Source organism: Otolemur garnettii, unplaced genomic scaffold (assembly GCF_000181295.1).
Source record: "Otolemur garnettii isolate 467f Iridium unplaced genomic scaffold, OtoGar3 scaffold00003, whole genome shotgun sequence".
NCBI lineage: Eukaryota > Metazoa > Chordata > Mammalia > Primates > Galagidae > Otolemur > Otolemur garnettii.
In genome coordinates, this window is record NW_003852398.1 from 44,604,099 (window position 1) to 44,616,817 (window position 12,719).

Genomic DNA, 12,719 nt, shown 5'->3' on the forward strand with positions numbered 1-12,719 from the left:
TTTTTTTTTTTTTAAATAAAATTATTTCTTTTCCTTTGGTTATATCCCCAGTAGTGGGATTGCTGGATCAAATGGAAGATCTACTTTTGGTTTTTTGAGAAATCTCCATACTGTTTTCCATAAAAGTTGTACTAATTTTTTTGTACCATTCTTTTGCTGTCCAGAATCTTTTTAATTTAATTCTCATTTATTTTATTTTGTTTTTGTTGTGTTTGTTTTGGGGGTTTTTTAGTCATCATTGTTTATCTAGGCTAGTGTTTTCCAACCATTTTTATCTTATGACACACTTGAACCTATATAAACTTTTGCACTATACTTAAATTGTGTTGACCAAAAAAAAAAGAATAAAAAAGTATATACCTTTTTTATTTATTTATTAACACAAACAAAATGCATCATCATGGCCAAAAAATAAAACAATTTAATATAATTTATAATAAAAAGATAATTAAAATTCTTTAAAAGCTTATTTATTTATATTTATTTTTGTTTATTATAATTTAACATTTAATAAGATATCTGAGCTTGACTTTTTTTAGAATATCTTCTTTGCAAGGTCGAATTTTGGATAGGCATTCTCTTAAGTGTTCTTCTAAGGATTCTAGCTGTGATTGATTTTTGTTTTTAACATTATTCATTGCAGAAAAGCTTGCTTCACACAAATATGTTGAGAATGAAAGAAGTATTTCTATTGCTTTTTTGGTAATATTTAAAAATTCACCCTTGAGAGTTAACTGAAAGGTTGTAATAGCTGTTGTTGAATATTTTAATTGCAGTGGTCTGTCATTTCTTATTTCTGTTAACTCTTCCTCTTCTGTAGTATTTAAATTTGGTGATGTACACATACTTAAAACAAAGGAATTTCTCACCTAATCCAGAGATGTTATATAGGTGCAGGAGAATAGTTTTCAAAATTTGTGTACAGTGAATCTAAAGTTTGTAAAATTTATTCAATAAAATGTTTATCCAGTTTACACCTTTTCACTAGTTCAAACATTTCTACTGCATTTTCTCTTTTAATCTTTTCCTTTCAGAGCGGTAATTTTTTTCTGAAAGCATTAATTGTATCTGTGGATGTGAGAATATTTTCATGATTTCCCTGCATACTCTTATTAAAAGAGTATTCAAACACTGAAGTAAATCTGGAACAACTGTAATTTTATTGCACTAAACCTTGTCACAAAGTAAATAGCCTAATTTAGAATGCTGCATTTTTAAAAATGTTGATGCTTTTTTAAATTCATAAAGTACTGATAGAACTCTTCCTTGAGATAACTGTTTCATTTCCATATGCAATGAGAGCTGCGTATGAGAAGCATCCACTGAGGAACATTCTGCAAATAATCTTGGTGTATAGAAATGTTACTGACTTTTGTATGTTAATTCTATACCCTACAAGTTTAATGAATTTGTTTATCAGTTCTAAGATTTTTCTGGTGGAGTCTTTAGGTTTTTCTAAATATAAGGTTATATAATCTGCAAAGAGGGAAAATTTGACTTCCTTTTTCTAATTTGGGTGCCCCTTATTTCTGTTTCATGCCTAATTGCTCTGGCTAAGACTTACAGGACTATAATGCATAAGTGTGGCAAAAGTGGGCATCCTTGTCTTGTTCTAGATCTTAGAGGAAAGGCTTTCACCTTTTCCTCAATATGATACTTGTTGTGGGGTTTTTATATTTTATATGTGGTCTTTATTGTGTTGAAGTATGTTCCATCTCTGACTAATTTCTGGAAAGTTATTTATTTATTTTGGAGATACAGTCTTACTCTTTTGCTCAAGCTAGAGTGCTGTGGCATCAGCATAGCGTACAGCAATCTCAAACTTGTGAGGTCAAGTGATCCTCCTGCCTCAGGCTCCCAAGTAGCTGTGACTACAGTGCCTGCCATGATACCTGGCTAGTTTTTCTATTTTTAGTAGGTACAGGGTTTCACTTTTGCTCAGGCTAGTCTCAAACTCCTGAGTTCAAGGATCCTTCCACCTCAGCTTCCCACAGTGCTAGGATTATAGGAATGAACCACTATGCCCAGCCTAATTTCTTGAGAGTTCTAAAATTGTTTTTATTGAGAAGGAACATGAAATTATATCAAATGCTTTTTCTGCATCTATTGAGGTCATCATAAATGGGTTTTGTCCTTTATTCTGTTTATATGATATATCACATTTCTTGATTTGTGTATGTTGAATCATACTTGCATCCTTGGGATAAATCCTACTTGATCACAGATTATAGTGTATTATTTCATCTATATTTTGATGTGTCATTTTGTTGAGGATTTTTATATTGGTGTTATTGAGGATATTTGACTGTAGTTTTCTTTTTGTATGTGTCCTTGTCTGGTTTTGGAATCTAAGTAACACTAGTCTTGTAGAATGAATTAGCAAATTTTCCACCTCTTCAATTTTTTGGAATAGTGTGAGAAGCATTTGGTGTAGGTCTTTAAAAATTTGGTAGACTTCCTCAGCAAATCTATCTGGTCCTGGGCTTTTCTTTGTTGGGAGACTTTTTATTATTGATTCAGTGTCCTTCCTGATGTTTATCTGTTCAGATTTTCTATTTCTTCCTGGTTCAACTTGCACAGGTTGTATGTGTTCAGGAACTTATCCATTTCTTCTAGATTTTCCAATTTGTTGGCTTATAGTTTTTCATAATAGTATATAACAATGCCTTGTATTTCTGTGTTATCATTTGTAATTTCTCCCTTTTTGCTGTTGATTTATTTAATTGAGTGTTCTCTCTTTTTTCTTGTTTGATCTAGCTAGTGGTTTATTGATTTTGTTTATCTTTTCAAAAACACCAACTTTTCATTTTGTTGACTTTTTGCATTCTTTTTTTTTAGACTCTCTACCATTTAGTTGTACTCTGATCTTTATTATTTTTTTCCTTCTTCTAATTTTAGGTTTGGTTTGGTCTTATTTTTCTGGTTTCTCAAGTTGTATCATTAAGTTGTTTACTTAATGTTTTTCTACCTTTCTGATATATGCATTCAGTGTTACAAATTTTACTCTTAGCACTGGGTTTTATGTATCCTACAGGTTTAAGCATGTTGTGTTTCTACTTTTATTTTTTAAGACATTAAAAAATCGTTTTCTTAATTTCATTGGTGACTCAGTGATCATTTAAAGAGGATGTTGGTTGATTTCTATATGTTTGTACAGTTTCCAAAATTCTTACATTTATTTTGTATTTTTTTTGTATAAAACTGCATCTTCTTTATCCCACATACTTTAATTCTAGAACAAAAAATCACAATATGCAACATTCAACCCCCTTGGTCAAATTAGAGAGGGAAAGTATCCAATGTATTCAGCCCTACTATGAAACCAATTTATAGCTTTCTTTTGAAAGCTATAACCCAATTGTAGCCCAAGAAGAAGGGAAAAGGGGACAGGAAGGGGAAGGGAGGGGGGAGGTTGGGTGGAGGGGGTAAGTGGTGGGACCATACCTATGGTGCATCTTACAAGAGTACATGTGAAATTTGCTAGGTGTAGAATATAAATATCTTAACAGAATAATTAAGAAAATGTCGTGAAGGCTATGTTAACCAGTTTAATGAAAATAGTTCAAATTGTATATAAAACCAGCACATTGTACCCCATAATTGCATTAATGTACACAGCTATGATTTAATAAAAAATAAATTAGAGAGGGAATAAGGTTCGAGGCCCTTGTTTCTTGCCTTAGACACAAGGAAAGGCAAGAAAAGAAAAATACTAGATATCAGCAGAGGAAGCCAAGAGGGACAGGGTCACTCAAGGCTGCTGTGGGAACCATGGGGACACAATACAGAGGGCAAAAGGCTTCCAAGTATAAACTCCTAATCTACTTCTTCTATGCACGATGCACCCTCATCACCTTCAAGGGGTGGGATCTCATTAGGAACAGCAGTACTGGGTTCCTCTGTTGTGACTTCATCTTCATCAGTGCCTAGGCCTAGCTTGATCATGCGGTAGATGCAGTTGGAGTAGATCTGGAGATCCTCAAGGCAGAAGCCAGAGGAGAGCAGCATAGTTTCAAACAGCAGCACCACCAGGTCCTTGATAGCTTTGTCACTTTTGTCTGCCTCACTGTCTCCACAATGAGGTCGTTGGGGTTTATCTCCTGGTGTTTTTTGGCCATCATGTAGCCTATTGCAGAGTTTTCTCGAAGACCCTAGGCTTTCATGATTTGTTCCATGTGGGCTGTACAACTGTAGATACTGGTCATGATGCAGTGGGGTGAACACACAAGCCTTTTGGAGATTTGTCACCTTCTCAGTCTTCTTACCTAAGATTTCTTTCATGAGCTTGCAGAAGTTCACAGACTTTGCTTTGCTCTCCTACATCTTCTTCTCCTCCTCATCCTTAGGCAGTACCAGGCCCTTCTTGGTAAATGAGACCAGGCTCTTCCTATCAAACTCCTTGAGCTGCTGCACACAGTTTCCATAAATGGGCTCAGTCATCTATACCACCTCAAAGCCCTGCTTGACATTTGCTCCACAAAAGCAGAATTGGCCACCTGCACTTTGCTCTTATCAGTGATGCAATAGATGGATTTCTGTATTTCCTTCATGTGAGAGACACTCTGACAGAGAAGTCATCTCAACTTCACATTGGGAGGTATTATAGCACAGCAGCTCAGAAAGGCATTGTTGGTTAGTGGAGTCCTCATTTATTCTAAGCTTTAAATTTCTCAACCTATGAGAGCAGCAGTTCTCAACCTATGGGTTGTGACCCACAGGGACTGTATTGAAGGGTCACGGCATTAAGAAGGTTGAGAACCACCGTTTTAGAGAATGCATAGAATTTCTTGTAGTTCATAGAGAATTCATAGAATTTCTTGTAGTTCTCCCTGACTTCTGCCTACTCAGGGAAGAGTTCAGGGTACTTCTTGACAATGGTTTTGTGAATAACTGTCAAGATTTTGGTCTGCTGAAGTTTTTGGGGGAGATGTTCAAGGACAGATTGTCAGAGTCAACCGCACTATGGACAAAGTTGAGATACTCTGGTATAACTGATCACACCTATCCCTGATGAACACATGATGAACATAGAGTTTGTTTTTCTTTTTCTTCTTCTCAAAAAGTTCAAAAGGAATCTGATGAGGGATAAAAAGCAGTTCCCTCAATGCCAGCTGACCTTTTATAGAGAAGTGTTTGACTGCGAAGGGATCTATCTTCTCAGTCATTAGTGAGGTTCTTGCATATCAGGAGTCCTCAAACTTTTTAAACAGGGGGCCAGTTCACTGTCCATCAGACCGTTGGAGTGCTGGACTATGGGCCCTGGGACAAGTCAGCGGCTAAGCAGGACATGCAGCAGTGGCAAAAACACCTGGCGGGCCAGATAAATGTCCTAGGCGGGCTGCATGTCGCCTGTGGGCCGTAGTTTGAGGACGCCTGTTGTATATTCTCCATATTCCTTCTGGGTGATATCATCAGAGTTTCTGGTCCAAATGGGCTTAGTCTTGTTTAGTTCTTCCTGATCAATGCACTTCTCCTTCATCTTCTTGGGTTTTTTTTTTTCCTTGTCTTTATTACTGTCATCCTCATCATTGGAGCCCACATCTTTGATCTTGGGATTCTCTTCATCATCTTTATCTTCCTTCTCTTTCTCACCTTTTTTTTTGTTTTTTTTTGAGACAGAGTCTCAAGCTGTTGCCCTGGGTAGAGTGCTGTGACATCACAGCTCACAGCAACCTCCAACTCCTGGGCTCAAGTAATTCTCCTGCTTCTGCCTCCCAAGTAGCTGGGACTATAGGCGCCTGCCACAATGCCCAGCTATTTTTTAGTTGTAGCTGTTGTTATTTGGAGGGCCCTGGCTGGATTTGAACCTGCCAGCTCAGGTATATGTGGCTGGTGCCTTAGCTGCTTGAGCTACAGGCGCTGAGCCACTCTTTCTCACCTTTATCTTCCTCTGCCTAATCATTGTTGGTTTCCTTCTTTCATTCCTCCTCCAAATGAAGGGTAATAAGATATCCTGTAGACTGTGCATGCTTCTTCACTACTTCTTTGACCTGCCTCTCCTCTGAGTACTCTGATCTTCTTTCAGGTGGAGGATCACTTTGGTCCCCCTGCCTGTGGGCTCACCATGGTCAGTACATATAATGAAAGAACTCCCAGCAGAAGATTTCCAGGCCATGTTGTTCATCACTGTTGTGCTTTGTGATCACAACCACTTTCTCTGCCACCAAGAAGGCAGAATAAAAGCCAACACCAAACTGCCCAAACATGGACATACCTGCACCAGCCTGAAAAGCCTCCATAAATGTTTTAGTACCAGACTTGGCAATGGTTCCCAAATTATTTATGAGATCAGCTTTGGTCATGCCAGTGCCTGTGCCCACCAAAGTCAGAGTGCATTCTTGAGGGTTGGGGATAATTTTCAACTCTTTACTGCTGTCCAGCTTGGGAGGATCTGTCAGGCTTTTGTAATAAATTTTGTCCAGGGCATCAGAAGCATTAGAGATCAACTCCTGAAGGAAAATTTCCTTGTTGGAATAGAAGGTATTGATATTGAGATATGGGTTGGGCACTTTTTGCCTGAAAGGCAAAAGTCTCCACTGCCTCCTTTTCATGGTCCACTTTCTCAGGCATCCTAAGAAAAGGGTTAAAAGTACTAGAGACCAGGGTGGGTTAGGACTGACTTACATTCTTTACTATGGCTACATGAGGGGGGTGATTCTTTTGTATTTTATTAAGTTTCCTTAAGATCATTTGAATTCCTTTTCATGCATTTTAGAGATCCTTATCTTTTGGATGTGTTATTGGGGAATCATTGAGTTCCTTCAGAGGTTCATGTTTCCTTGCTTTTTCATATTTGTTGTGTTCTTATGTTTCTATTTGTGTATCTAATGTTATCAGTTGCTTCTTTCAATTATATGGCTTTCATTCAAACTTTTTCCTAAAGATGTATCTGTAGTGTTGGTTGGGTTGGGTTGGGTAATTTGGCTTTGTTTTTGGTTGGGCACAATAATTCAGTCTTTATATTATTTCTTTAGCTGTAATCAGCTATAATTAACATTAGTAGTGTCTTCAAGTTTCTCAGTGCCTTATGCTGCAATTGTTAGTGGAGGTTGTCTTAAAACTTTGCTGGGGATGGGATGGGTGTGCCAGGTGGGCTTCTCCTTGGTCTTCTGGGTGGCACATATGGATACCAGAGGTGGCAGCAGTGGGCTAGTTGAGCTGACTGAGTAAAAAAAACATTTTGGATTCTGATACTAAATTGTGGTATGACGTATGACTTGGCAAGTCACTTAAGCTTTCTGAGCTTCAGTTGCTGAACCTATAAATTTAAGGTGTTGTATAGGTGGTAACTGGCATTATAAAAAATTCAAACAAGCATATAGGAAATGAGCTATAGGAATAAGTAATATAGTTAAGTATAGTCTGTGTAGTAAGCAGGGACTAAGTACAATTAATAGAAGTATTTGAAAAAATTAAAATAAATACATAAAAGATAAAAATAAATGAATAGAAATTTCCCATTTCTAGAAATAAAAAGGGAAAAGACAGTTGAAATGAAAAGTGTAAGGGCTACCTCTGCATCTCCCCAAAGGGTTAGAAGACCAAGATTCATGACATAGAAATAAGAGGCTAACATTTTATCACACATTCATGTGACGAAAAGTCCTAAAAGTAGTGCAACTCATGGACAGGAGATGTGGTCTTACAACTGTACAAAGCTGAGGACTGATTCTGAGATCCCTGCGTGAAACAAAGATTTTGAAATAACAGTTCCTCCAGGAAAAAGAAGAAGAAAAGCTGCCCAATGCTACAAGAAATCTGCAAGAAATCTTTTACCTGGAGTGGGTTCTGTATGGAAAAAAGACTCCCGTGATAATTCTGGGCCTTATCCCTATACTATGCCCAAGTTTGGTCAGAATTTAAGCTTCTCATGTGGTTTAGGAATTCTGACAAGAAATTAATATAAAAGCAAGTTCTAGATTAGTAAAATCCCTGGAATGCCTCGAAGAAGTGATTGTAAAATACTTTTGAGAAGATATTTTTATGAACAATAAATAAGGCTCTTACTAAACAAAAACAAAAACAACAAAACAACAAACCAGTTTATATTGAAGATGAACTCACAATAAAAAATTACAAAGCACATAAAGAAGTCATTTATCATTTTAGAACTTGGACACAGTGAATATAAGGATCGGCAACCTTAGACCTTAAGACAATATACAAATTTTAAAGAGACCATCAATTAAAATTATTTTATATGATTTAATAGTATAAAAAGAAATGGGAAGCAAAAGGAAAAAAAATTATGAAAAATAACTAGGTAGATTGTTTAGAAATAAAAACATAGTCACAGACTTTAAAAATGCAATAATTTGAATTAAATAAAGGATTAGACTTAGTGAGATCTATTACACAAAATATAGCATACAGAGTTCAAAAGAAAAAAAAAATGAATGAGAGATTTGAGAGATTTGGGAAGGTCCAGAAGGAAGTAATGGATAGAATAAGGGAGCAGCACTATTGAAAGTAATAATGATTAACAGTTTCTCAAGATTGATGAAAGATATAAAACCTCAGATTGAATAATCATAATTCTGCATAAAACCCTCATGCTTTGATGTGACATAAAGAAATTGCAGAAAACCAATGACAAGAGGACAAATCTTTGAAGTAATGAAAGAAAAAGGAGAGATTACTTATAAAGTGATGACAATTTGATAGACTACCAATACTCAGCAGCAGTAGAGGCTCGATGAGGGTGAAATCCTATCTTCAAAAGACTGAAGGAAAATAACTGTTGACCTAGCTATCATGAAATGTCACTTAGGAACAAGCTATTTTCAGATGAAATCTGAAAGGCTTTACCACTCACTGACCCTAACAAAAAGGGGCACGTTTGTAAGAAGGAAAGTGAATACAGAAGGAAGGAATGGGATGTAAATTGCAAAGTAAATATTAAGTGAAACTATTTGAAATTGTTATTTGGTCAATTTTGAAATATAAAAAAGTAATTTAATATGGTTTAACCTAGTACAAATAAGTATTGACCCTAAATGACAGTAATAATAATAATAATAATGATTCATTTTTCAGGACGTAAAAATAAAGTGGAACTAAAATGCTGGTTGTCTATACCAATTACATGCAAGATCAGAGGGCTCTTGATTGCAGTTACAACTTCTTTAGGTCTTTATAGTTTTTGATAGGATGGTAGCCTTTGTTAAATCAAGTATGCGTGTAAACCCAGGAGTACCAGCAACTAAACAGAATATGTAATTTTCAAAATAGAAAAGGATAAAAATGGCAAGGAGAGAGGCAAGGGAAAGAAAACCTCAATCAATCAAAGTAACAGACAGCAAGAAAGAAGAACAAGAAGCAAAGATAACAATGCTAGATAGAAAACAAAATAAATTGGTAGGAATGTTCTAATATAGTAATTTAAATGAGTTAGATTAAAGAATTAATTAAAGAATTCCAATTAAAGAATGGAAACTTAAGATTTGATTTAAAACATATCCAGCTGGCTGGACACCTGTAGCTCAGCAGCTAGGGTGCCAGCCATATACACCAGAGCTTGAATCCAGCCTGGGCCTGCCAAACAACAATGACAACTACAACCAAAAAATAGCCGGTGTTGTGGTAGGCACCTCTAGTTCCAGCTACGTGGGAGGCTGAGGCAGGAGAATCGCTTGGGCCCAAGAGTTGGAGGTTGCTGTGAGCTATGATGTTACAGCACTCTACCCAGGATGATGGCTTGAGACTGTCTCCAAAATATATATATATATATATATATATAAAAATAAAAAAATAGGAAATATCCAGGTATGTGCCATTTAAAAAGATAGAACTATAGTGACACATAAAATTTGAAAAATCAAGAAATGGAAGAAGTTATAGTGGAAATAACAAACTGTGTAAAGGGCAGTAGAGCAATATTAATTTCATTCCAAACAGACTTTGAGGCAAAATCCGGAGTCCCCTTTATTCAGTTAACATAGAGCCCAAGGCAACTCTTCTTGTCTTGGCTTTTTCAATCTACTATCAAGGTCAAACATGGAATGATTTTTAAAAATTTACTAACTACACACATACTTTCTCTCATGTATGGGCACAAGACACTACAAGTGGAGGGAACTCATACCTCAGTGAATGTGCATGTGTTATAACCCCATCTGGAGTTTCGTAGAGAAGATTTCTTCATTCATTGCACATCTGGGCTTTCAAATGGAACAGAATAACCTGAGAGACATGAGAGCAGTAGGTCTCTTGCGTGAGGCTTCATTTCCTGGCAGTATCTTTCCACAGTTTTGCTCTGATAGCAGGAGGCAGCCACCCCAGGCTGTTTGTCCAGACTGTAGTGCCAGGACAGTGCATAGAGGTTACCATTGCGTAGATCACATAACTGACCTTTATTTTGAAAGAGTTTTTACAGTTTCAGAATACATTTAGAGAAAGAGCTTATAATATATTCTTTAGTTAAAAGCAATAAAACTACCTTCTTATTTCCAACAGAACATGACTCTTGGGTTTAAAATATTCAAAATTCAACAAACAATTAGATGGATTTTTTTATGCAACCAAAATGAAAATACTATCTTGAATTTGGCACACCATACTTTCTTGAGAACAGAACATCACCACCATCACCAGAGAGATGGGTATAGATAAAAAGAGGGAAGAAGAGAGAGAGAGAGAGAGAGAGAGAGAGGATACATAATTTACTGGGCCTTTTTAGGTTTGAGAAATGACCATTCCTTTCAGTTCTTAAAACAGCCAGTGGCTCAGACCCAAAATAGTTAAGAATATTTTTGTAAGGATAGTGTAGAAATAAAACCCAAGCAGGAAAATTAAGCACTAGGTCCTTTTACTGGGAAAGCAATATCATGTTATATTTTGAAGTCAGTCAGAAATGTATTATCTGAACTTTCCACAATTGGGGTTGTTGTTGAGGGAGAATCAATGGTAAGGAGTCATAAAATCCAATTTTGTTATCTTTTTTTGCTGTGGGATCCACCACAGCCTTGTTGGCATTCTTGGGTGTAATTGTCTCCAGGATTAGGAGATGCATCAGTGAACACAAGACTCTATAGCTATAACGTGTGAAATAGGAAGATTTGCTGCTGAATAAGATATTTTGAAAGGCTTGGAGTTATTTTTTGTTTCGGGAATGGAAAAGGAGAATATGGGATTTGCAAAATTAATAAAACAAAACCTCCCTGTGATACCACGGACTTATTCTAAATCAAAATGGAAAGCCTGGGCAGAATCTTTAGTTTTAACACAAATGCCAGAGAATTACTTTGAAGTGCCATTTTGATGAGGGAATAAATAGATAATAATTGGTGATGGAAGGAAGATTCATGTACATCTAGAAATAAAGAACACATGGGCCTCTGGAATAGCAAGAACTGGAAGGTGGGTTTACTATTAAAGAAATAGGAATGTCCTGTCCTTAACTTGACTCATTTATCTTTTGTTTGTTTCTTTCTGTCCTAATAACAACATATCCTTGATTCTCTGCTCTAGTTTTTTTCTCTTTTTCCTAACTCTGTTTTACTTATAGTATAGGAAATTCCTAGGTTATAGGCAACTTGACTTATGTTCTATACTATAAACAGGCTCCCAAGGCTCCCCATAAGGATATATATATATATTTTGAGACAGAGTCTCATTTTGTTGCCCTTGGTAGAGTGCTATGGCATCATAGCTCACAGCAACCTCAAACTCCTGGGCTCAAGTGACCCTCTTGCCTCGACCTCCCAAGTAGCTGGGACTATAGGCACTCGCCACAATGCCTGCCCAGTTTTTTAGAGATAGGATCTTATTTTAGCTCAGCTTGGTCTCAAACTCATAAGCTTAAGTAGTTCACCCGCCTCAGTCTCCGAGAGTGCTGGGATTACAGGTGTGAGCCACCATGCCTGGCTTCCATAAAAATAATTCGTAAGTAAATAAATAAATAATCTAGGAACCTGTTTATCCTGTGCATGTAAACAAACCTGCATGACATAAGTGTTCATTGGCACAGCATGTTTACACTGGCAGCTAGTCTCATTGTTTATGTGGTCACTTACGCACAGCATCACTTTTATTTTAACTTTTAAATTCAATTTTGTGGGTCTGTATTTCCCCTTAGGGTGATGCCTCCAAAGTGAAAGTACAGTGCAAGCTCAGGTGAGCCTGCAGCAAAGAGAAAGGCGATTATGATGTAAATGAAGCAGAAATAATCAAGCATTCAGAGAAAGGCCAGACCATCATTCCCTGGGAAAGCACCGGCCTCCGTAGCTTGACTATTGGAACAATTATAAAGGATAAACTGAGAGTAATGCAGCACGTAAAAGGCAGTGCTCCAACCAAAGTAACAGTTATTACTAAGCAGCGTAGTGGATTAATTATTGAAATGGAAAGTTATTATTGATTTGGTTAGAGTATCAAAGTAAGTGTAAACATACCTAATAGCCTAAGAATTAAAAGAAAGAGCATAATAGTTTCTGTAACTTATTATTACAATGCAGGGGTATTATTATTTTTACAGTGTTATACCTATTATCACCGTATGAGTCATTACAGTATTATTATTACCATATATATACTGTTCATCAGAGTGCTGACTTACATACAAATCTGACCTAAAAAGGTTCGCAGGAATATATCTTGTCTGTAACCCGGGGGTTGCCTTTATTGTTCCCCTCATAATTTCTGCTTGAATGTGGTCTGTCATGGCTTTCTTGTCCAATTTTTACATCAGACCATATAGTTTCTGCTTCAGTTTTTAACTG

General features: G+C 36.5%; 1 pseudogene; it reads right to left on the reverse strand.

Annotated features, from left to right (window-relative positions):
* Positions 1–3,816: 3,816 nt before the first annotated feature.
* Positions 3,817–6,570, reverse strand: LOC100961581 (annotated as a pseudogene).
* Between the last annotated feature and the right edge of the window lie 6,149 nt (positions 6,571–12,719).